Source organism: Bombus huntii, chromosome 18, assembly GCF_024542735.1.
Source record: "Bombus huntii isolate Logan2020A chromosome 18, iyBomHunt1.1, whole genome shotgun sequence".
Classification (NCBI taxonomy): Eukaryota; Metazoa; Arthropoda; class Insecta; order Hymenoptera; family Apidae; genus Bombus; species Bombus huntii.
The window spans coordinates 880,446-903,984 of NC_066255.1; the positions used below are offsets into that span (position 1 = coordinate 880,446).

The 23,539-nt window shown below is 38.1% G+C and overlaps 1 protein-coding gene and 1 pseudogene across 2 annotated transcripts in view; one reads left to right on the forward strand and one right to left on the reverse strand.

The window, feature by feature from the left end:
* The window catches only part of LOC126875445 (golgin subfamily A member 6-like protein 6), a 224,919-nt gene that overhangs the window by 150,640 nt on the left and 50,740 nt on the right, over positions 1-23,539 (forward strand). Inside the window, exon 1 of one of the 2 annotated variants that reach the window (XM_050638364.1) lies at positions 16,844-16,855. The exons of the other annotated variant lie outside the window; for it this stretch is intronic. The gene's annotated coding sequence lies outside the window, so the exon portion shown is untranslated. Of the gene's footprint in view, positions 1-16,843; positions 16,856-23,539 lie in introns of those variants that run through there. 2 annotated transcript variants of the gene reach the window in all.
* Positions 16,636-16,735, reverse strand: LOC126875648 (U6atac minor spliceosomal RNA; annotated as a pseudogene).

The following is a 23,539-nucleotide window of genomic DNA, read 5'->3' on the forward strand; positions in this document are numbered from 1 at the left end:
GCGCCACGCCAGAAAAATTACTGAAAATTCTCAACGCGGGAATTGATTGTAATTTCAACAAGTAAATAAAAAAAAATACCTGGGCATGACCCTGGACAGGAGGCTAACTTGGAAAAATCACATCATAGACAAAACAAAGCAACTCAAGGACAAACTCAAGAAATTCTATTGGCTCACATATTATATTAAATATTATATTAAATATTATTGGCTCACATATAATATCAAATATTATATTAAACACGAAAAATGTAAAGCGCCGACACATATTATAGCATGGCTACGTCGTACCGTTGCGTATCGGTACCTTTGCCTAAAACATCATTACAAAAATTCACCGTTTATTGTGAATACCAAAATGTATTTAAAATTGTATCTTGGGTTTAATAAACATCTTTAAAAAAAAAATATTATCACACTTTGTTTACAGACAACTTTGTAAATGCATAGTTTATACATTTATATCTATACCAATCTATACATAACTGCTGCAGGAAGCTCTTTTATAAATGGCGCTTTTATAAATTTTTATAAATGCAAATGAATTTAAGAGGATTTTAACCGTACGTCAGCACATACAGTTTATTTTACGTGTCTCTACATAAATATGTTTTATATTTATATTATAAATACTTACATTTGTGCATTGTGTTTAACTATGAAACTTCTGTTTCGTACAATTAATAAATAACGATGAAATATAATATAATAATTCATAACACGATGAAATATGTCATATTTCGAACGTGTTTCCCGAGGTATAAAAAATTAACCGTTTAAATAACTCGTTAGAATTAAATTTCAATGAACTACTTCAAAAACGACTTGACAATTATTTTTTCAGAAAATAATTTATTAGCCAAATAAATAGAAAAATGAATAGAAAAATGTAGCAAATGTGAAAATTATTTAAAAGTTGAGATCGTGCGCGGTTATCATTAGTTTGCATTTTGGGCACATTTTGTATACATTATTTTAACCAATTGAAGAAGAAAATAAAGTGCAACATTCCATATATTAATGGATTCAACGAAAAATATTTCCGGCCATTAGGCAACCGGATACCACACTAACCCAACCAACTACTTCTTTTCTTTTTCTTCTTCTAAGATTCTTGTGGATATCTAGGGGGAACTGAGATCGAACGGCGATAACATGTATAAGGGAAAGTTATACAGAAGAATGCCCTTAACTACATATTTCAAGTTCATTAAAATCGGTCAGACATTCTCTGATGATAATTAAGGAATTAATATGGAGAACAATTTATGTAACAATACATTCGCTGACACGTTGAATGAAATATTTAATAAATATTATGTAGGATTCTTTTATTTATTTAGAATGAGTTAAACAGGAAACGATGGTTATTTAACGTGAGCTAAATACTAATACGTCGGGTTAACATTAGAATTTAAGGCGCGTAACGATTCTTCGTTTGAATTAGCCATCGTTTTACGAGACAGAGATTATATTTACGCGAATATACAAGATTTTACAAAATATTATGAATATTGAGTTTAATGAATGATAAGATTAACAAACGATAAGTTTAACTAATAATTAGATTAAAGAATAATAAGTTTAACGAACAATGAGAGGAACGAATAATATGTCTTACGAATAATAAATTTAACGAATAATGAGATTAACGATTAATAGGTTTTACGAATAATGAATTTAATTAACGCTATTAACAATGTTCCTAGGTTCAAACGAATCCACGGTCAACGGGATAACTCTTTACTATGCGTAGAATAATTTTAAACACAAAAAAAATACGATTGCTGAGACGCTCGGTAAACTGCTCGATGTATCACTTTTCAAGGCGATCACACGAATGAATATCTGATGAAAATCTTTTTCGCTGTACGACTGCATTTGTTTGTTATATGCTCGCTGGAGGCATCGAGAAGGTTCCAATCGTCGTTGCTAGGCAGTTTCTGTCAAAAGTTTGTTGTATACTCTTTGGAAGCATCGAGAAAGATCCAAACGCCGTTACTAGGCAGTTTCTGTCTGAAGTTTGATTCCTAATACAACGTGTGTCCCATTATATCGACATCTCCAAAGTAGAATTCTATGTGATTTCTAGGAAGAACAATACAACCGATCCACACCTTCGTCAGGCAAAACGTTTATCCCGTGACCGTGGCTACGTTCGGCGACCAGTTGTCACCTCGAACCCACTTTCGCTTTCACAAATATCAAACAATTACAAATGACAATTGCTTAATTACAGCTATGATAAAATCTAGGCTAAAGCATTAGAAGATTTCCTCAAAATTGCAAAGGGAAGGCTCCGGTTTTCCTTTCATCTCCGACAAATATATACAATATTGTTAACTAGTGATTTGAATTGTATAGAGTTTTAACAGTTGAGCAGATTACAGTTGCAATCTAAAGCGTGATCATATCCATTTCCAATTAACTTCAACCAAAAAAAAAAAAAAAGAAATTATAACTATATAAATGAAATACAGATATGTAACAATTTATCTTGCATATTTTACTTTTTATAATTCTTGAAGAATATTTGTATCCTATCCAAATTTTTTACATTATTTTCTAAATTTAATCAGGACTCAAAGGTTTAAAAACAATATAATACAGAGAATATTACATAATTATTGCGGATCAATATATTTTCATTAAAAACAGAATTTGTGTGTATTTCACTGTAACAAGGTTATGTTTATGAATAGAAAAATTCGGATATGGATGGTTCTACAGAAGTGGGAATTTCTTGCGGTCCTTATATTTCAATACTTTTAAAAATGTTAAATTGTATTATAATTGCACGTCATAGAAGGATAATAAATGTAATTTCATAAGCAAATTACGAAGAACTGCCAATTTAATTTAATTATATCCAAAAATTACCCTTTTACACGTGAAATTCTCAATCCACTGTTAAATAATATGATAAAGTTGTAAAAGAAGTAGCAACCTGAAGCAGCCTGATAAGAGTGTAATATAATATTTATGTTATATTCATGCTTGCGAGTTTGCTCCGGAGCGCCTGGTCGCGATTGCTGGGCCATCATCGAGCTAGTCAATGATGATGAAAAATTCTCAACGCGAGAATTGATTGTAATTTCAACAAATAAATAAAAAAAAAAAACACCACACCCAAGCGGTCACCCATCTAAGTACTATCCGTGCCCAACGTTGCTTAACTTTCGTGATCGGACGAGAAAGAGTGCTTTTATTTTTTTTATAACGTGTTTTTTTTTTTTAAATGTTTATTTAAACCCAAGATACAATTTTAAATACATTATGGTGTCCACAATAAACGGTGAATTTATATAATGATATCTTAGGCAAAGGTACCGATACGCAACGGTACGACGTAGCCATGCTATAATATCTGTCGACGCTTTACATTTTTCGTGTTGAATATAATCTTTTGGTTTAAGCCGCTGGAGGAGCGGAGCTTCTATGTGATTTTGTTTTTATTTGTTTTTACTGTCCTGGAAACTGGGTCGCAAAAACAGGACGCTTCGGTAGTATATTTTTGGGTGCTGTGAAATTTTGGGGAGGGGTGGGATGAGGGGGAGGGGGAGGGGGATGTTAAATAAGTTTCTTTTAAAAGAAGGAGAATTACAATAATTACAATGTTTGCACCTGTGTTGTACGGGGGCAGAATTGAGTTTTATCGGTTTAATGGATTTTCTCTCTTATTTTATTATGGATTCAGTGTCCACCAATATTTTTTTATATTTTTTCTATGTTTGTCTTTGTGTCTTTCAGAGGGAGGGCCATGTTGTATCTCCATCTAGTGTCTGCGGTCTGTCCATTTAGGTTTTCTTCGTAAAGTATGGTTTTGATCCCTATTTTTCTTTTTATGTGATAAATTATTGGAATATTATTTTAGTCCTGGAGGTAGTTTTTTTCGTCAAAGTATAGGAAAGCTTCTGGCGGGATGTAGCCTGTTGTCAGAGTATTTTTGTAATATGCGTCATTTGGAAATAAGCAACTGAAGATTAAACTATTTTCTTTTATCTTTGCCGCTTGCGCGAAGTAGTTTCTTATTAGCTTTAGGATGTGACAGTCTATGCGGTGAATGTTGGCTAGGTCGTATATTATTTTGTTTTTTACATATCTTTTGAATCCGCTGTGTTCGGATCTGTAAATACTCAAGCAAGCCCTGATGCATTTTCTTTCGAAGATGCGAATTTTTTCCATTTGGGAGGCTGATATGTTGTGCCAGATTGGGCAGCCGTAGGTTATGATCGGTCTGATTAGTGCTTGATACATAGAATTTTTACTTTGCTGTCGAGATGTTTGGAGTGGAATAGTTTTTTTATTTTCCAGAATGCTTTATTGGCCTTAGTAAGTTGAATTTCGGTGTGCTGCTTGTAGTTTAATTTATAGTCTATGTTTACTCCTAGGTATTTTACGCAATTTTTGTGTGTTATAAGAGCCCCTTTGTCTGTTTTTTCTCTTAGTTGAAATTTTTTGCAGTATTCTCTTTCTATTGGGTCGATTTCACTTGACATGGGTCTAAACAGTATGGTTTCGCATTTGCTTATGTTGATTTTTAGTTTCCATGCCTGATAATAGTCGTTTATTTTCTCAAAAAGTTCTTAGAGTTCCGTTTTTATTGTTTTGGTTTTGCGACCTGTTACGTAGATGATTAGGTCATCTGCGAAGGCTATGGAGCGTTTATGGGTGGATGTATTGAGATTAAAGAGATTTAGTAAGTCACTGTTGTAAATACTGAAAAGTAACGGGGAATTTACTGTACCTTGTTGTAGACCGTTTTTTATGGAGAATTCTTTGCTTGATGAGTGTGAACCTTCAGTCATTACGAATGTTCTGCTTGTGATCATGTCCCAGACTATTTTAATCAGGTATTTAGGAAAATTTTTTTTGATCAATTTGTATATGAGACCTGGGATCCAGACTGTGTCGAAAGCTTTTTCGAGGTCTATTAAGCAGGCGGCTACTCGTTGTTTTGCGTTTAGAGCCCAGCAGATATCCGACGTAAGTTTGTTTATTGCGTGAATTGTGGAGTGTTTGTGTCGGAAGCCGAATTGATTCTCTGGGATTATGTTATTTTTTGTGCAGAAGGAGGTTAGCGGGTTGTTTACGATTATTTCAAATACTTTGCTTATGTTGGGGTGGAGACTTATGGGTCGTAGGTTTGCGGGCGATGAGCCGTCTTTATCTTTTTTTGTTATAGCTATCAATTTGGCTTTTTTCCATTTTCTGGGGAAATATGTGTTGTTTAGAGCATTGTTGAAGAGTACTGTGTAGTACCATTTTATTTTGTTCGGTAGGCGCTTGAGTAAAATGTTTGGGATGCCGTCGAAGCCGGAGGATTTTTTGTTGTTTAGTTTGGAGAAGATTGTGTTTAGTTGATTGTAATTTGTGAAATAGTTTATTTCTGGATCTGGTTGTTTGGGGTTGTCTGCGGTGTTTTCGTTTGAGAATGTGCAGACTGTTTTGTTTAGCGTTTTGTCTTGTTCCATTTCATTTTTTAGTTTGTTTGTTTCGGTGATGATAATTCTGTTTAGTTGTTCTCGGCCCATGTGTTCGTCTTGCGTATGTATTTTGGAAAAGTGGGTGCCGATGATGTCTAATTTTTCTATTGTTTTAGATATTATGAAGTTACCCTCGGTGTCTTTGATGGTGTTGTGTATCGTTATACCTGCTTCTTGGATGAGGGAGGCATTTTCTGGGGGCAATTTGAGAGGTGGGATGGGGTTTTGTTCTTTTGGTCTAAAGATTTGATTTATTTGTGGGAACATGTTGGCTGAGTCGTTTTTGGAGATGTTTTTTATTTTGTTTGTCCAGTAATGGTTTATAGAATTTGCGAATTCTTGTTTCAGTTGCGCTTTTATTCTGTATAGTAGGTACTTTAGGAATTCCAATTCTTCTCTTTTGTCGTAAGAATAGTTAAATTTTATATTGTTTATTTTGGAGAGTATGTAGCTTTTATCTCGATGTAGATCTTTTATTTTATTGTTTATATAGCATGAATTTTTTTCTTTTATGTTTGGCACGGATTTTTGAAGAGCGATTTGTGTATGTTTTTCTATTTCATCTATGAATGAGTCGATTTGACTATTTGTTAGGTTGACGTTGTTACGCCATGCGGCTTGCCATAGATCATATTCTTAACTGTCGGTCGCGGCACTATAATGTCGCAGACGGATCTTCGCGGCTGCCCGGCAAAACAAACATTGTAGTGGCAAGCGCATGGTTCATTAAGCAGGGCGACCTCCAGAAACGTCGATTCGTGGCCGTTATTTTATCTGGCGTAAAAGAATGTGGCGTGATCCGAAGGTAGTGGGGGTCGCCTTCCAGAAAGAATCAGAACGTTTCGAGAAGCCAAACAGTCAACACATATCTTATATCGCGCATTACGTAGTCACATTTCTTTTTGTTGTTCCATTTATATCTTTCTAGTTAATAAGTTGTTGCAATAAAAATTAATTTAGTTGCGTTAATTCTGTGAAATTTCATTGAACTACCCTTATTATCATAATCGAAATAAGGGAATCGATCAGTTCGTGGCATCGATTGTTTAATCGTAACGAGAACTTACAACTCTCGTTGACGTGATATCTCGCGATCGCGTCTCTCCGCGAATGATCGAAACAGACGTTGTTGTAGATCTTTAGGTCGCAGTTTTGTTCAAGTATGTTTTGGAACTTTTTCCAGTCTGTCTTTTTGTAATTGTACCTGGGTGTCTCGGTCTGAGTTTCGAGTGTTAGGGAGTCAGATGTATTTTTGTTTACGTGAAATACTAGGGCGTTATGGTCACTGTCATAGGCTGAGGTTTTGAGGTTGTTATTTGGACGTAGGTTTTGGAATTTTAGTCGCGCATCTGCTAGGCATATGTCCAGGTATGAGCCTCCTTTTGGGTAAGAGGGTAGCTCGGAGCTGTATAAGTTTGTTTTGTAGTGGATGCTTTTATTGTCTAGCCAGTTTCTAATGAAGTTGCCTCTCGTGTTGTTTATTTCGTTTTTCCAGCTTGTATGTTTTGCGTTAAGGTCTCCTGCTATTATATAGTAGTTTTCCGGTTTGTTGAGCTGTAAGAGTTCGAAAAGATTATTGAATTCGTAGTTAAATTCTTTCTGGTTTCCGTAGGTTGCGTAGGCTGCAGTGATGAATAAATTTTCCTTATTGCTTATTTTTATTTTTATGATCGTTGTTTCTAAGGTTTTGAAACTTGTTATTTTGTCAATTAGAATTGTTTTGTATTTTATAGGGTTTTTTATGAGGATCGCTGTTCCTCCTCCTTGACTGGCGTTCGGTCTGTCGTGTCTTATCATGGAGTAGTTTTTGAAGTGTACATTGTGTCTTTTGTTTAGTTTTGTTTCTGAGATGAGTACCATATCGGGGGCTTCTTTATTTATTAGGGTTAGCATACTGTATCTTTTTTGGTTTGAAATTAAAGAGTTAGCATTTATTGCAATTATTTTCAGGTGCTTTAGGTTAAATTTATGTGTTTTTTGCTGTAATTGTTGGTTTAGCGTGTTTTGGTTATTCGTCATCTGTACTATTGAAAGTGCTGAAGATGGCGTCGAACCTTTCTTCGTGCGTTGATAGTGTATTTTTTATTTCGTTTAATTGCATTTGTTGTTCTTTTAACGCTTGGAGGATACCTTTCTTAAAGTCTTCGATAACGTTTATAATGTTTAAATGGGGGGAGTCATCGATTGTGGTTGAGATTTGGCTTGAGCGCGGATCTAAGTTTGTTAATTGTGATGTGTTTTCGATTGTTTGATTTAATTTTGTTTGTTGTTTCACTACGTCAGAGAACTTTAGTTCTGGGACGTATTTGCGGCTTATTTGGGCAATTCGTTTTATCTTTGTTTCTTTGTCTTTTTTGATTTTATCGGCTAGCTTTTTACGAAGCTCTACGAGTTTGGGGCAACCTTTGTATGACGCGGGGTATCCATAGTTTTTGCAATTGACGCAGAATATTTTGTCTTTGATTACTGCGTTTTCCCTTTTTATTTTGCAGTCGCCTGGACCATGGGGCTCACTGCATTTAACACAGCGGTAGTTTAGGTTGCAGCTTTGCGCTGTGTGACCTAATCGCTGGCATTTGTGGCATTGAGTTATGTCATCCTTTTTTTTTACTATTTTTCCCCATTTTATTCTGAAGTAGTTAAAATGGTTAACTTTTAACAAGTTATTTATATTACTGTCGGGGGATACCTGTATTATATAAATTGGGAGCAGTATATTGTTCTTCCTTGATCTTTTTGTCGTGAATCGTGTGACTTTTTTGAATTTTACGTCTTCTATTTGCAAGGCTTGTAGGTCTGTAAGTATTTCTGTTTCGGTGTAGCTATTGTCTAAACCTTTTAACAAGTATGTATGGTGTTTCTCTGTTTTGGGTGTGCACGTGTAGAAGATTGTGTTCGCTGAGAGGAGTGTTTGTTTTGCTTTATGGAAGTCGGGTAGGTTTCGGAGGTAGAGTGCATGTTTATCTGAGTGTATTCTTTTAATATGGAACTGATTGATGCCCGCTACTTTCTCTATGAGCGTTACCGTGTCCTTTGGGTCTTGTAGCGTTATGTTGATAGGCGGCGGTTTGTTATCCCTTGTAGTGGATGGGGTACTCGTACGCTCCTCCGCGGAGCATCCGGTGGGGCGTCCGTCAGGTGCTCGGTCCCCCCTTGGCGATGCTGGTGGCGCCGGGCCTCCTGGGTTGTACGATGGGGTGTGTCGCCCCTGCGGCGCCGATTGTTCCGATGGCATGGTGGGACCGTGCCTTCCCATTTTGCCTCCTAATGTTTCTTTTTTCTTTTTTATTTGTTCTAGCGTTGAGCTCGAAGTGGGGTAGTTTGATGGTCCCGGTTCTGGATGAGGCTCTGGTTCAGATTGTAATATACTGAATCTGTTTTTTGTTATGATCGCTGGAGGCGAGGTAGCTCTTGTGGGCTTCATGTTTTTCATTTCGTTAGCCTTTTCTTCTTGGCTGGAGTGATAATCTACAACTGTGTTTCCTAGGATGTTTACTAGTCTTTTCGTCCTGGCAACCAGGTTAGGTTGTGGGTTGAGTTTCCGCGTCTTTTGAGCGGGAGGTCTTAAACTATTGTTGGTTTCCTTGGCTGTTTTTTGTGTGATTATTTTTCTCTTGATGGCTTTTTTTATTGGGTCTACGGTGGGTTCCGTTTCGTTGCTTTTGGCTTCATTATCGGCAGCTTCTATCTTTTTATACAGTTTTATTTTGTCTTGTTTTATTTTATTTTCTTTTTATTCTTATTTGTATTTATAGAGATGATGTCAATGCAGTATTTTTCACTTTTTGTCACTTTTTGTCACTTGTTCCTTCTACTTTAGTGAATGTTAGTCTACTTTGACGCGCGCACTGAGAGGTCCATCCTGCTCGGCGATCTACAGTCAACTGATTTTTTTTATAATGTGTATTGACCAGTAGATGAATGTTATATTGGTATGTTGTTCACAATAAACAACGAACTTTGGTTGTGGGGTGGTTTAGGCAAAAGTACCGGTACATGACGGTACGACATAGCCATACAATATTTTGTGTGTCGGAATTACATTTTTTTAGCTTTACAATATATAAATTGGATTTAAGTCGCTGTAGAACGGTGCTTATATACGACATTGTTTTTTTCTTTCTATCTCTGTCCTGAAAACCTGGTCGCAAAAACAGGACAGACAAGAATGAGTGCACTCAACTCGATTTGAGCGTTGGCTGAAATAAATGGTTTTATTATTTGCTTTTGCTGAAGCGATGTTCACTTCTAGGAAAACTCTACATCTGCTTTAGTTTTTTTTTTTTTTACTTATTTATTAAAATTACAATCAATTCTCGCGCTGAGAATTTTCAGTAATATCTTCTTTAGTGTTTAGTTTTTTTTAGTCCTCAAAGCCATCGAGTACTGTTTAGCTCAATTTTTTTTTTTTATTTATTTGTTAAAATTACAATCAATTCTCGCGCAAAATAAATTTGATGGGCCTCCCAGCCTTTTCTAGGAATATGCCATGCACAGATGGTACAGCCGCGTATATATATGTCGGGTTTACATTAGAATTAGGGGCGTAAAACGAATCTTCGTTTGGGTTACACGTTGTCGTTATGCAATAGAGAAGACATTGACTAGTGCAAATACGATTCTTATAGAACCGGACAAGTAACCGTGGTAGTTAGGTACTCGAGAAACTAATGACAATGATCCTAGGTTCCATAACGAATCCGCGGTCGACGGGATGATAGATGAACGTGTTCACAAAATTCACTGGTCGTAAAGAGTTACTCTTTTCGTCGATGAGATGGCAAGAAAGAATGACATTCCGTCCCAACGATGCCACAGAGGAAAAGCTATGATGGGGTGTGTCTTAGGACACGAGATCATCGGATTCGTCGAGAAAAGCCTTCGTTCAGAAAGTAAGGGAAATTGGCGTTGCTGCTAATTGGTCAATCTCCATATCGGTGGTTAGAAAAAGATGCTAGCCGCCCTCGAGGGAAAGTTGCTAGTGGGAGACGCCGTTCGTTGAAAAATAGGTCTCCCCTATTTTCCCGTAGTTGGGACGAAGACTGTTTGTCTGTTTGAAGGACTTTAATTGGCTAAATCTTAAGATTTATAATAGGCCCTCGGGCTAGCTGAACATGTACTGCGGAGACGCATCGACATCTGGCAATCATCTTACTCGAAGAATAGGGTCTGCGTGTAGCGAGCTACCGGACAGAGACAGTTGGAATGTTTACTGTTGAGTGTTACAACTATTTCCTTTTTAAGGAGAGCTATAGAATTATTCCAATTATTAGCTAGACAAAGCGTTCATCCCGTAACCGCGGCTACGTTCGGCGACTGGCTGTCGCCTCGAGCCCAAGCTCATTGTCACAACTCTCGAACAATTACAATCGGATTGAATAACTACAATTGTTTAATCACAGCTATAGTAGACTCTAGGTTACAATGTTACGGAATTATCCAAAATTCGAAAGGCTCCGGTGTTCTTTCATCTCCGACATATATAACCTTGGTTATGAATATTTTAAATCGGCACAATAATTGTTAAAAGTATATATCAAACATTTGTCGTACAGTGTTGAGGTGGTTACCACTTCTAAGAAAACTCTACATCTGGTCTTTTTTAGTTTTCTCAAGCACTGAAGCCATCGACAGCGTGTAGACAAAAGACTGCGACGAAGTCAGGCCATAAACAGTAGACAGGCGACGTTGGCTTCGGGGTTTTTCAGTTATTAGATAATACAGCTAGCGTGCGGATCTGGACCAGCTCAAATTGTATTTTTACTTATTACACTTCTATTTAAATATATTTTCTACCTTACAATTTATCCACGTGTTTTCTCTGTTTACACACCGAATAACCTCAACAGGTTATGGGCCCAGGGCTGTAAATTGCAAGGTAGCAACGTGAAGTGAATAAAATTGTTAAAGTGTTGTGCTTAGTAAAATAAGGGATAGTGCTAAAATGGAATCAGCAAGTGCGAAGGTCGAGATGTTACGCGGCGAAGAAAATTGGCTCCAGTGGCGTTTTGTTATGCGTACACTTTTGGAGGAAGATGACGACCTGATCAACGTGTGTGAAGGGAATTTGTGTCATCCAGGTAACAGCGCGGAGAAAGAAACCGCTCGTGGAAGACTTTTGAAAGCAGATCGATTAGCGAGAAAATTAATCGTGACCTCAGTAGGAAAGAAACCGTTGGATCTTCTTTTATGTTGCACGACAGCACATGAAATGTGGAAAAAGCTGAATACAGTATATGACATGAAGTCGGATGAGAATTTAAATATGGTCCAGAAGCAGTTCTTCGATTTTAAATGGGAAGAATCTGAAAATGTCTCTTACAACCTATCAAAGTTGGAACTCATAGCGGCGAAGATGAAAGCCCTTGGGAGTGAAATTGGCGAGAAAATGCTGATAACAGGCATTTTATCGGTGTTACCAAACAAATTCGATCATTTTCACAGTGCGTGGGATTCCGTGGAAGAAGAAAAGAAGACCTTAGACAGGCTTAGTACCAGGCTGATGACGGAAGAAATTAGATGGAAGAAAGAAGACCAGGAAACATCGGTGGCACTGGTAACAAAAGGTAATAATTATAAAAGGGAACAGCAGAAGCAGTCAAGTAAACGCGAATACGAGAAACAAGGACCAAGTTGCTTTAACTGTGGAAAAGTTGGCCATCTAAAGAAGGATTGCTTTAAATGCTTTATATGCAAAAGGAAAGGCCACACCAGCAAAAACTGTTTTAAAAATAACAAAAGAAGCAACAGTAGAGACAACCAGGAACCTAGAAACCAAAATCGGGATCACAGCGAAATTGGTCTATTAGGAAGTACCTCAGCGATACAAACGGCAAACCCTGATGTTTGGATAATCGACTCAGGAGCTACGGATCACATGACAGGACGACGGGAATGGTTCAGCGTTTTCGAAGAATTCGATAACAAGGTGAAGATAGAGATCGGCGATGGTACGTTCATGGATGCGTGCGGCAAAGGAAAAATCAGAGTAGAGACTTTTGTGGACGGCAAATGGGTAACATGTACAATGAACGATGTTCTATACGTACCAGGTATGAAAAGAAATCTGTTTTTGATTCGATCTGTCGCAAGAAGGGGCATAGATTTTTGTATTTCAAAGGAAGGGACCAATTGCATATTTTTACAAAATCAGAAAATAATAGCAAGAGGTTCTGTTATCGGAAATTTGTATAAAGTAGATATGCGAGTTATCATACCATCAGTTTGTAATTTTAGCAATAGAGCGGAGTCAAACGCGGACACATTGCAGTTATGGCACGAACTATGTCATCAGAACATCAGACATGTTAAAGAATTCTTAAAGAATTCAAATATGAAAGTTGTAGAGGATAATAACTTTTTCTGTGAAGGTTGCGCGTACGGGAAACAGCATAGATCGAGTTTTCACGAGAAAATCAATCGGGCGACTAAACCTCGCGAAATTATTTATACGGATGTATGTGGACCTATGGAAGTCGAGTCATTAGGCAAGAATCAGTTCGCTGTGGAGTGCCGAAGCGTGCAGACGTGTCTCTAGTGCCCAGCGTAGTCCGAAAACAACACGTGTCGCCCAACTGTCGAAAGAGAACACAGCTAAGTGTCCCTTACCCTTTAGGGAGAAGAAAATCTCACGCACCTAACCCCAACTCGAATACTAGCCTCACAGCCTCACGACTAGTTGTTCATTCCGAATTAACTAGCTCGATGATGGCCCAGCAACCGCGACCAGGCTCTCCGGAGCAGACTCGCAGCTACCCCGCGCTACCCCCCCCCCCCCCCGTGGCAGAAGTGTAGCAGAACTCTCCGCACTAACGACGCTAACACTACAAAGAAAAGAAAAATAGAAACAGCAACGCAAATAAACACATACAACAGGTTCGCCGTATTGGAATCCTCAAACGACGCCGTGGAAATCGTAGAACCACCAAAAAACCAACACTCACAGAGAATCCCCCCTCCCCCACCAATATTTGTGGATGACGTCATCGACATACAGACAATGATCAAGTCCCTAGAGAGAGATATCAGCAAGGAGGAATATAACCTTAAGATAAGCAACAATAAAGTTAAAATACTACCGACGAACCCAGAAGCTTACAGAAAACTCACCAAGACACTCAGGACCCTGAACGCCAACTTCCACACCTACCAACTCAAACAGGAAAGGCCTTTCCGGGTGGTCCTACGAAACATACACCACTCAGCAGACATAGACGAACTAAAATACGAACTCTCAAAACTCGGCCACGAAGTCATCAACGTAAGTAATATAAGGCATAGAGTCTCGAAAGACCCGTTATCCTTATTCTTCCTAGACATTAAACAAAAACCGAACAATAAGGAAATCTACAACATCAGTCGCCTAATGAACGCGATAGTAAAGATCGAACCACCGCTCGTGAAAAAAGAAATAGTGCAGTGCAAAAGGTGCCAAAGGTACGGTCATACGCAGAAATACTGCAACCATACTTTCCGTTGCGTTAAATGCGCAGGCACTCACTCCACTGACCAGTGCGCCAAATCACCGGAAACCCCAGCGAAATGCATCCACTGCCAAGGGGACCACCCTGCCAACTACAAAGGCTGCCCAGCATATAAAATACTATACACGAACAGGTACCCTAAGCTCAGAGCAAAAGAGGTATCCAACCAAACACCCAGCCCGCCGAAATTCACGACTACCCCAACCCCCTCAACCAACCAAACACCCAGTCCTACCAAATTCATCTCCACCTCAACCTCCTATGCCCAAGCAGTACAAGGCATCCAAAATAACCCGAACAGCCAAAGGAACCTTCCCCAAAACAGTGTCCCCAACCCACCTAACACAGACAACTCCTCAAGGCTTGAAAAGCTAATAGAGAAACAATCGGAGCAAATAAATTACTTGCTATCGCTACTAACACTCATCGTGGAAAAATTAGCACGCCCCGACTCAAAATAAAGCCAAGGCGCATAGCACTCTGGAACGCCAACGGTCTAGCGCAACACAAACTTGAACTAGAACTCTTCTTAAAACACCAGCAAATCGACGTAATGCTCGTATCGGAAACCCACTTCACCGACAAGAGCTACCTGAAAATAAATGGTCACAAATTCTACCATACTCAACACCCCAGCGGAAAGTATGGCATGAAGGACTACTATACAAACTTAAAAAGATCCTACCCCACCCCTACTACTCCATCCTAAAATCTTACCTAACCAATAGACAATTCATGGTTAAATGCCTAGACGCCACTTTCGCAACATTCCCAATAGAAGCCGGCATACCCCAAGGTAGTGTCCTCGGACCCCTACTGTACTCCATCTACACTGCCGACCTACCTATATCAAACGATATAACAATAGCGACATTTGCAGACGACACAGCGCTATTAGCTACCCACGCAGACCCGGTAATAGCCTCATCCACTCTCCAGCGAAGTCTCGACTCCATGGAAAAGTGGTTTCACAAATGGGGCTTCAAAGTCAACGAAAAGAAATCCTCGCATGTAACCTTCACGCTCCGAAAACAAACCTGCCCCCAGGTCACCATCAACAATGCAACAGTTCCTAGCAGGGACACAGTCCGATACCTGGGCATGACCCTGGACAGGAGACTAACGTGGAAGACACACATCTCAGATAAAAGGAAGCAACTAAAGGACAAACTAAAAAAACTCTATTGGCTCACGGGCCGACGCTCCAAACTAAATTTACAGAATAAAATTACCCTCTACAAGACCGTAATAAAACCTGTCTGGACCTACGGAACCCAACTATGGGGAACAGCAAGTAACTCCAACATCGAAATACTCCAACGCTTTCAATCGAAAACGCTAAGATCCCTAATTGACGCACCTTGGTATGTAACCAATGAAACAATACACCGCGACCTCAAGATACCCACCGTCAAAGAGGAAATAGCAAAATATAGCAACAGATACAGCAAAAGAATCAACGAACACCGAAACCCCCTAATCACTGGACTACTCGATACGACGGACCAGATTCGCAGGCTGAAGAGGCACTACCCGCTAGACCTAAACGTTAGATTCATTTAATTATCCAAATTAAGCATATGCACTTACTTATAATACTTATAAATTGTACCTATCTATAATAAGTATTAACTTATTGTAAATAAACAGCTATGTCACTGCGCCACGCCAGAAAAATTACTGAAAATTCTCAACGCGAGAATTGATTGTAATTTCAACAAATAAAAAAAAAAAAAAACTTATTACACTTCTATTTAAATATATTTTCTACCTTACAATTTATCCACGTGTTTTCTCTGTTTACACACCGAATAACCTCAACATACAGTAATACGCATGATCGGTAAATATTTCTAATGCTAATCTATAAATCTAAGGAATCTCAGAAGATAAATGCTTTAGATGGAATATATCCGGATTTGCAGATAACTTCTAGATACTGTTCAGTTTGAAAACAAAGACAAGGAATATATGGATTATGTGGAACATCTCGTATCTTATTCCAAAAATTACGAGCTGATGTGGTACATTCTACGTGTTGGTTGGTTTATTAAAGAGAGGAGTGATAAAATTGTAACAGTCAGTGTATATTAAAATCACTTTAAATACAAGTACAAAGATAGTGTATGCCAGTTGTAATCGTCGCACCTTCAATGCTACCGTTCAACTCTACGCTTGCTATTCCACTGTATGACCTGTTATAATGATTCGTTATAATGATCGTCCTAGAAAGGACGTTCGTCTATTCGTATCGAACGATGGTATTATAAAAATTTCAGATGTAACTCCGGATGACGATTAGAAAGAACGACGATAATGTTTTGTTCGGAATTTGTTTACCTTTAGACCTAGCGAAGCAAAACAACGCTGTCACTCCAAGGCACAACAATACGATCCGCCTTAAACGTATGTAAGTACATCTCTGACAATCGTCTGTTCCAGTAGCAAACTGTAGACGCAAGTATATTGCAATCAATTTCGATTATGTTTAAGAAATGTCGACAAACTCTTTTGTGTCTTTTCAAACGAATGAAACTCTATTAGAATATATTGCGAATAAATGTGTTCTGTATTTTTGTGCAGCATGCAAAGTTTAAAAGGATATATTAATCCTTTCTTGTTATTTATACAATTGATATACAATATAACACGTTTGGATATTGATCAAAAATTCATTTTTTATGAAAATAATCTCACCTAACCATTTATATATGTGTTCCATCCTTGTCTATGGGAGTGTTAAGCATGTCTCCTTCCGTACTACAAAAAAAATTTTTTTTTTTTTTACGTGGAGGAAATCTTCATAGACACCTTACCACCCTGCGGTCGCGGGCGGAAGGTAGTGCCGGATTCTTACCGGCTAAAACCTCCACGAACGGGACAGTGGTACCAGCGCGAGCTGATCGTCGGAGGACACCGCCCCTGTGTGCTGAAGAACACCAAGTAGCATCTTTAACCAAATATTCCTAGAAAGTACACCCAGAAGACACGCAAGGGAGGGGCTGGCCGCTTGCCTGTTTGTATATTCTAAGAGAAATTTTGGTTTTTCGTTCCCCTTTTTTTCTGTCCTTCCATGCCGAGGATTCGAACTCGGGACGCGTCGTCTTCAGTTCTGGGCCTTAACGAGCGTAGCTGGCTGCCCCGTCGACTTTCTGGCTGATTGGAAAGGATTTGATTCTTAATCTGGCAATGTATATTGGGAAGTATTCTAATTAGCCTCTTGAAGGAGATGTATATTTTTCATAGCCCTCTCAAAATATAAGGGGTAAAGTTATATAATTCCCTTAATTAAATCATTATTATTAAGTTTATTATGAAGCGCTGAATAATATATTTTTGCTGCTATTATAATTCTTGTAGTAAGAGATGGCCGTTCTAAAAGAATTCCTGCCTCTACTAATGCGCTTATTTTCAAGATGCCTAGCCATGCGTTTTCCATCGCACTGGCAGAGATTTTATAACGTATGGGATTAGCATAAGTTATAAATAGGTCTAATTAATAATTTATAACAGAAGATTTTAACCTCAAGATTTAGGTCAGATGCAAACGATCGAATTTTAATTGGATTTTGTTATCTCTCGCTTAGCGTTCTGTATTATATACGTGCGTTTTAGGTTCTTCTTGCTATTTTAATGTTTCCATGTTTGGATGGGATATTTTCAGATGTTCTTTTTCTTTTTTTTTTTTTATTATTTAATTTGTACTTTACAATTTGCCCACATTCGGCAAATTTTTCTAGCTTATTTTCAGATGTGAACGTAGCGAAGGAATAAGTTTCCGTTTTTAGCGTTGTTAGCAACAAACAAAATAGAAAATGGGTTCGAGGACATTTTCTTGTGGAACCGTTAATTTCTTTCAGAGAGGACACATACACTTCTAATTTTAACATACAAATACCTATTCGTAATGTGGGAGAAAATAATTCTATATGTGCTATTCAGCAGAATTGTTTATAACTTCCTTAAAATCCTTCATTTTATCACATAATACATAAAATCATTCAATCTTTAGCGGAGGCTTTTTCCACATTGAGAAGCAACGCGGTGCAGTATTTTCCACCTTCCGTTGATCTAATTACGTCGCTGGTCATTCTGTGTATTTACTTTACTGTATTCTGATTCTTCCTGAATCTAAATTGTTGGCCTAGGATTAGGTATTTAGCTTTTGGCCGGATAGCCAGCTACGCTCGTTAAAAAACAACGGAAAAACTAAACATTATCGGCACCCACTTTTCCAAAACACACACACGAAACGACCACATGGGTCGAGAACGACTGAACAGCATTATCATCGCCGAAACAAACAAACTCAAAAATAAAATAGAACAAGGCATAGCGCAAAATAAAACAGTTTGCACATTCTCAAACGAAAACACCTCGGACAACCCCAAACAACCAGAACCAGAAATAAACTACTTTACAAATTACAGCCAACTAAATATAATATTCTCCAAACTAAACAAGAAAAAATCCTACGGCTTCGATGGCATGCCAAACATTTTGCTCAAACGCTTACCTAACGAAATAAAATGGTACTACACGGTACTCTTCAACAATGCGCTAAATAACACGTATTTCCCCGGAAAATGGAAAAAGGCCAAATTAATAGCCATTACAAAAAAATAAAGACGGTTCATCGCCTGCAAACCTACGACTTATAAGCCTCCTCCCCAACATAAGCAAAGTATTGGAAATAGTCATAAACAACCCCCTAGCCTCCTTCTGCGCAATAAATAACGTAATCCCAGAAAATCAATTCAACGCAATTAGAAGAAAAACAGCAGTTACCCCATCAGCGACATCTACAGCCAGCGCAACAATTATCACGAACAACACTTTTACACCTAAACAATAAGAACAGAACTTCAAGAACTTTTTGACAAAATTAACGATTACTACTATACATGGAAACTAAAAATTAATGCTACCAAATGCGAAACCATACTGTTTAGATCCACGTCAAGTGAAAAAGGCCCAATAGAAAGAGAACACTGTAAAAAATTCCAATTAAGAGGAAAAGCAAACGAAGGGGAGCTCATACCACACAAAAATTGCGTAAAATATCTAGGCGTAAATATAGACGACAAATTAAACTGCAAGCAGCACCTCGAAATTCAACTCTCCAAAGCCAGCAAAGCATTCTAGAAAACGAAAAGATTATTCTACACCAAGCGTCTCAACAGCAAAGTAAAAATCCTGTGCTACCAAGCACTAATCAGACGGATCATAACCTATAGCTGCCTAATCTGGTACAACGTATCAGCTTCCCTAATGGAAAAAATTCGCATATTCGAAGGAAAATGCATCAGGGCTTGCCTGAGTACTTACAGATTCGAACACAGCAGATTCAAAAAATACGTCAAAAATAAAAGAATCTACGACTTAGCCAACAACCACCGCATCGACTGCCACATCTTAAAACAAGTACATAACCTAACGAACAAACACACACCACACTAAAGAAATAAATCAATCAAATTCGAAGATGGTATCCCACTGGGGGTAGCCATCCACATGTTATATTATTATACCACTAAGCTATAATATTTTACCAAATGTCCTACTGGACAAATTGTAAAATGTAAATAAATAAATAGAAAGAAAAGCATCTCAAAACTAACAAGGAGCCACTTCGCGCAAGCTGCAAAGATAAAACAAAATAATTTAATCTTCGGTTGCTTATTTCCAAACGATTCGTATTACAAAAATACACTGACAACAGGTTAGGCCCCCCCCCCCCGCCCGAAGCGTTTTTATACCTAGACGAAAGAAACTATCTCCAAGACCAAAATAATATCCCAATAATATACCATATAAAAAGAAAGATAGGGATTAAAACAATACTCTACGAGAAGAACTTAAATGGACAAACCGTAGACACTAGGTGGAGATACAACATGGCCCTTCCCCAAAAAGACACAGAAGACAATCACAGAAAAAACATAAAAAAATTGGTGGATACCGAAACCATAGTAAAAAAGAGAATAACAAGAGAAAGAGCCACAAAACGGCAACGCTCAAATCTCCCTCCGTATAAAATAGTGTGAATATTGTAAACTTTGTAAATATTGCAAATAATTCTACAGGACACCCCTCCCTTCCCCGCCCCGACCACCCTCACCGACCCCTTTCCAAAATCCCACAGCACCTCCAAAACCGAATAGACTAACGAACTGTCCTGTTTTTGCGACCAGGTTTTCAGGACAGAGATACAAAGAAAAAACTACATCGTATATACGCACCGCTCTATAGCGACTTAAATCCAATTTCTATATTGTAAAGCTAAAAAAATGTAATTCCGACATACAAAATATTGTATGCCTATGTCGTACCGTCATGTATCGGTATTTTTGCCTAAACAGTCCCACAACCAAAATTCATTGTTTATGGTGAACAGCATGCCAATGTAACATTCTGTTAAGGTATAGAGAGGAATCGGAAAAGTAAATGATTTACTTTATTCACAACAGCTATACATATATATGTCGGGTTTACAATAGAATTAGAGTTCGGGGCGTGAAACGAAACTTCGTTCGGATTATACATTGTCGTTATGCAATAGAGAAGACATTGACTAGTGCAAATACGATTATTATAGAATTGGACAAGTAACCGTGGTAATTAGATACTCGAGAAACTAATGACAATGATCCTAGGTTCAATAACGAATCCGCGGTCGACCGGATGATAGATGAACGTGCTCACAAAAACTAAGTCGGACGCGTAATATTCACTGGTCGTAAGGTGTTACTCTTTTCGTCGATGAGATCGCAAGAAAGAATGACTTTCCGTCCCAACGATGCCACAGAGGAAAAACTACGATGGGGTGTGTCTAAGGACACGAGATCATGCGATTCATCGGGGATAGCCTTCGTTCGGAAAGGAAGGGAAATTGACGTTACTGCTAATTGGTCAATCTCCATATCGGTAGTTAGAAAAAGATGCTAGCCGCCCTCGAGCCGCAGCCACGTTCGGCGACTGGCTGTCGCCTCGAGCCCAAGCTCATTATCACAAATCTCGAACAAATATAATCGGATCGAAAGACGACAATTGTTTAATTACGCCTATGATAGAATCTAGATTACGGTGTTAGGGGATTATCCCGATGTTCCAAAGGAGAGGCTTCGATGTCCTTTCATCTCCGACATATATTACACTCTGAAGACCTCGATAACCTTCTTACACGCACGATTGTTGTCAACAGACTATTCTAATAGATTCTTCTAACAGCTACCAATCGTCTTTTGTCTCAACTGAGCCCTCGACGTCCTCTGACGCTTACGCACACATTCACATGTACAGTGTAAATGTATCATCTATCTAACACATTCATCTACTGGTCAATAAACATTATAAAAAAAAAAGCTACACTCGTTATGGCCCGGGACTGAAGACGACGCATCGTGAATTCGAATCCTCGCCCTGGATATATTTCCAAAGGATGGAAAACCCAAAATCTCTCTCAAAAGCTAATATACGACATCTCCCATATGCGTTGTGTTGGTACTTTCCGCGAGTGCTTGGTAGAGTTGCTTGGTAAGCACCCCAGGGCCGACGACCACTCACACTTCCGACCATGTTTCTACCATTTTGACTGTGAAGATCTTAGTCGGTAAGAGTCCGGCCGACACACTACCTTCTGCCGCCGCCCTGTGTCCCCCGGTCGGCACGATGGAGAGGTAAAAGGTTGTCTATGAGAACGTTCTCCACGAAAAAAAAAGAAAAAATAAAAAACACTGACAATCACTAACAACTAAACGAAAGGACAAAAAGAAAGAAAAACATAAAAAAACAAAAAAGAAAGAAAATAAAAAACAAAAGAAAAGAAAAAAAATTGTTTTTTAATGCGGCCGAGGGAGATGGTGGTCTGGTGGCCCTGGACCGCTCCGCCCCGCCCGCTATGGGTCAAGACTTTCAGGGAGGTGGCGCTAGCGGCAATGGCGTCCGCTAGCGCCAAATTAATCAGTTAGGAAACTTTTAGGAGAGTGCACCAGCCGTAATTTGCAAGAGGTTCCGTGGCATTCCATTTTAGTCGGTAAGAGTCCGACACTGCTATGCTGCTGCAGCCGCAACAAAGCGTCCATGAGCATTTCTCCACGTACAAAAAAAAGGGATTTAGCTATTATTTCATCCATTCATCTTTTGTCAATTGTCTTCTCTACTATTTTGGATGTTGGATTCCATAGTATGGATCGAAGAATCGAATAGTTTTAATATCAACATATACATTCAAACTATAATATATTAGGTTGGCAACTAAATGATTGCGGATCTTGTCATTACCACTTAATGGCAAAATCCGCAATCACTTAGTTGCCAATCCAATAATACACGATTCTTCTTGTTTCTATCCTATCCATGGCTTGCAGAGAATTTCTGGAAAAAGAAAGTTGGCTTGTCTCGTCGATAGCTGGTTATGGAATGGTTGGAAGAGTTTTTGTAAAATTCCTGTGTGGGAAATTATAAGAAAGGTTAAAAGCCTGACGCTGCTGGTGGTGTCTCTGATACTCGTATGATTCGACATTTACGTTCGGCTTAAAGCCATCCGTTCTTAAACGATGGTGGAAAAAATGATCCTGGTTAAATACTACATAACAAGGTAAGACACGACACAACATACGATTAACAGATTCAAAGAAAAGCCAGAATACAATATAGATATAATTGGAAGGAAAGTTACTGGTTATAAGCGGATGGTGGTATTACATTCTTATTTGCTTTTTCTAACACTATCTGTGCACGTTTCCATATCTGTGGAAAATTCCCTAGCCTGAAAATAAAAATCTTACTCCTTTGTCCGGAATTTCTTTTAATATTTTTGCTGTTATTATATCGTATTCAGGTCTTTTCCGTTGTTTCTTTAAATTTTTGATTATTGCTTTCTTTTATCATTTCTGCTTAAAATTTGTTACTCGTTAATGCAGTCGATATTTGGTTCTTGTATGTTTAAACATTGTTAACCATTTGGCTATAAACCGAATAATAATATAAATGGATAATAAATGGCTGGTGATAATTGGAAGAAATAATCTTTTTGCAGCTCCTTCCTTACAATCCAACATTTGTAGCTTGCCGGATGATTGTTTCTGCAATTTGCACAGATTACCTTTTTTATTTTTTTACATATGAGCAATTAATCGAGAGACACATACCTGAACATTTGACACGAGTCGGTAATTTATTACAATAATTTTTCGTGCGTCCATGTCGTTCACACACTGTGGAATATTATTATTAGCTCTTGGCGTTTATACTTTTATGAACATATCACATACCGTCTTATTCACGTTCAGAGAGAAACATTGACAATGATGTTAAAGCGACACTTTCGCTTAAGTAAATTACGTTGTGTAGCGTGTGTCTCCTTTCCAATAGATCTGTTTTGATATATTTTATGTCAAGTTTTGGGTGTTTAAATTACTTATAATTCTCAATGAGAATTGATTGTAAAAAGTCTACCAAATAAGAAAAAAGTTTTGGGTGTAATTCTTTTATTGTCACCTGAAACCTTTTAATATCTTTGCTTAGTAGGTATAATAATTTACATTTTTATTTTTTGGAATATTTCTT